This window comes from Zingiber officinale, chromosome 10B, assembly GCF_018446385.1.
Source record: "Zingiber officinale cultivar Zhangliang chromosome 10B, Zo_v1.1, whole genome shotgun sequence".
Lineage (NCBI taxonomy): Eukaryota > Viridiplantae > Streptophyta > Magnoliopsida > Zingiberales > Zingiberaceae > Zingiber > Zingiber officinale.
In genome coordinates, this window is record NC_056005.1 from 64,966,870 (window position 1) to 64,970,112 (window position 3,243).

General features: G+C 44.8%; 1 pseudogene; it reads right to left on the reverse strand.

The window, feature by feature from the left end:
• Positions 1–399: 399 nt before the first annotated feature.
• Positions 400–471, reverse strand: LOC122030708 (annotated as a pseudogene).
• Positions 472–3,243: the final 2,772 nt, after the last annotated feature.

Consider the following 3,243-nt stretch of genomic DNA (forward strand, 5'->3'; position numbering starts at 1 on the left):
TAAACTGTTGAAGGATTATGCAGCACCTTATACACGAGGGGTTCGGTCTAGCATCACTCGACCGCCAATCGAAGCCAACAATTTTGAAATCAAGCCTGTAATAATTCACTTGGTTCAGTAGAATCAATTTGGAGGAGGACCGCATGATGATCCAAACCACCACTTAGAGCTTTTCTATGAGATTTGCGGTACCATGAAAGTAAACGGAGTTCCTTCAGAATCAGTGAGGTTATTGCTTTTTGGATTCTTCCTGAAAGACAGAGCCAAGTAGTGACAAAATTCCCTTCCAGCAAACAACATTACATCTTGGGAGCAGTGTGAGCAGAAATTCCTGGACAAATTCTATCCACCAAGCAAAACTGCTCACATGAGGAACTTGATTGCAAGCTTTAAATAAATAGACTCAGAATCACTATTTGAAGCCTAGGACAGATTCAAAAGTATGCTGAGACAGTGCCCCCATCATGGCCTTGAGAAATGGTTGGTTCTACACACCTTCTATAATGGAATCAACTATCACATGAACGTATCCCTCGACTCTGCAGCAGGAGGAGCACTAATGAACAAGAGCCTTGATGAAGCTGAAGAGATCATAGAGAATGTGGCATAGAACCACCATTAGTGGGCAACTGAAAGATCTGGTGGTTCTTTCTCAGGGAATCCAATAAAGGCATCAGGAAAATTCGACGTAGATGTAGTCACACTCATGTCTGCAAAGCTAGATGCTCTGACCAAGAAGTTTGAGGCCATGGGAAACAACGACAACATGACCAATGAATAGTTTGTGTTTGCGAAACCTGCGGAAGTATGGATCATGCTCAAGATAGGTGCCCCCTAGGGCCAATACAAGCACAGATAAACCAACTTGAGCAGTGCGATGCGATAGTTAGCTACAACCAAAGGTAAAACAATCCGTACTCCAACACATATAACCTAGGGTGGAGGAACCACCCAAATTTTTCATACCGGAATAATCAGGACCAAGGGCTAGCAAAACAAAGCTATCAACTTGGACAACAGAGCTACTCACCTGGGCAGCAGAGCTACTCATCTGGACAACAGACTTATCAACAACAAAAACCTTCACAATTGTCCATAATTGAAAAGATGCTTGAAGAAGCCCTCTAAGAGAAAAAAGAGATGAAGAATGAGATTAAGATGTTGACTCAAAGAGTGGAAAATTCTGAGAAACACCAAAAGATGCAAGATAGCCAGATAGCCCAGTCCTTCTCAAGAGCACAGGGAATATTTCTAGGAAAGCCAGATATAAACCCAGTGGAACACTACAACCGCATCGAGGTGAGGTGCGGACAAACTTTGGGAGACCCCCAAATCAATACTCAGAAAGGACTTGACTCAGAGGAAGAGCCTTCTCCCCCACTGCCCAATTAGATCCAGAACAGGGATGGAGAGGAGGTCACCAAGAAAGTTGAAGGGACTCTTCAAATTCCCCCACAAAGTCAAATGATTCCTTTCCCTTAGAAACTGATAACATCCCAGAAAGATGAAGAGTTCAACCGATTCCTGAAGAAGATTAAGGAAATTTGCGTAGAAGTACCACTGATAGACGCACTGCACTAAATGCCGAAGTTCTCAAAGTTCTTAAAAGGAATTTTATCCAACAGGAGGCAAAAGGGCGACTTCAAGACCGTAGCATTAACAGAGAATTGCAGCGCTCTACTTATGGTAAATATTCCACCAAAACTTCAGGATCCAGGGAGTTTTTTCATACCTTGGCAAATTGGTTCTGAACTCATACAGAGAGCTTTCTGCAACTTGGGAGCCAGCGTTAGCCTACTTCCGTACTCCTTATGTAAGAAGCTGGGATTCCAGAACATCAAACTGACTACTATGACACTGCAATTAGCTGACCATTCATGTAGATACCCAATGAGAATACTGGAAGACGTGCCAGTAGAAGTGGGTGGATGTATCATTCCCATAGATTTCATTATCCTGGATATGAAAGAGGATCCCAAGATACCGATCATCCTTGGAAGATCATTTCTTGCCACAGTTGGAGCCCTCATTGATGTGAAAAGTCACAAGTTATCCTTGGAGATCGACAAAGAAAGGATTGAATTTGATTTATCAGATTCCTCTATCTGCGACCCCTCTTCTTAGGGAAATTTGAGCAAGATGAACATACACAAAGTCGAGGAGTGCATTTTCCAAGAGAGATTCCCTCCAACAAGCAATAAGAAGTACATTTGTCTCGCACGAGCGTAACTAAAGGCGCAGACTGGAGCATTAACCCTAGGAGGAGAGCCGTGCTTCCACGGGTTTAGTCCACATTAACTGAAACGGGGTCGAGCTAAAGACCTAAAATAAGCGCTTCTTGGGAGGCAACCCAAGGGTTTTTCATTTTTATTTTATCATTCCGTTTATCGTTTTATTTCTTTAGTAAGTTCGAGTCGAGTACTTTTATTATTTCTTTATTTTTAGGTATTCATTTTCAGGATGTGCAGAGTCTCCACTAGCTGGTCGTGAGCATTTCATGGGCGTGGGGGGCGTTAGAGGAACCAAAATGGAGAAAGGCGAGTCACCGTGAGCTTAAAGGAGTCGGCCGTGTGATCTCACACGGTCGTACGAAGCCAACAAAGGGACCAAGGCCACGGGCCGTACAACCTTGCACGACCATGTGCCTTATGCAAAGAAGAGGAGAACACGGGCTGTGCCAATTGGCATGACCGTGCAAGACCGCCAGAGAGGAAGAAGACTCAGGCCGTGCCAATTAGCACGCCTGTGCGATCAAAGCTGAGCAGAAGGAGGAACGGGTCGTGCCAATCGGCACGACCGTGCGACTTTGGCCGAGGGGAGAAAAGAGGAGGTCGTTCCAATCGATATGGCCGTGCAGAACCCCACCTAACCCAACCGTGTCTATAAGACACAGTCGTACCCCTACCCGTGTGCACCGCATACTTCTCCAAAAGCCCTAATTTCCATCTCCTTCTCTCCCAAAAGTCTTCTCCTCCCCACTACACCTCATCAAACCCCAAATTCCCACCTCTAGAGTTCATTTTTCCTTAGATCTACATCTAAATCTAACACTTCTTCAAGCCACAAGTCCGGAAAGAGAGAAGCAACTCCCCTATTTTCCTTCTCCTCCTCTCCCATCCTCAAGACCAATCTCCACAAGAAATTCCTCAAAACCTTGCATGTCATATCATAGATCTTGAAGAGACTTCGTCGAGGAAGCAGTGGATCTGGCGAAGGAGATGCACTGGGAGGCGACAAAGGCAA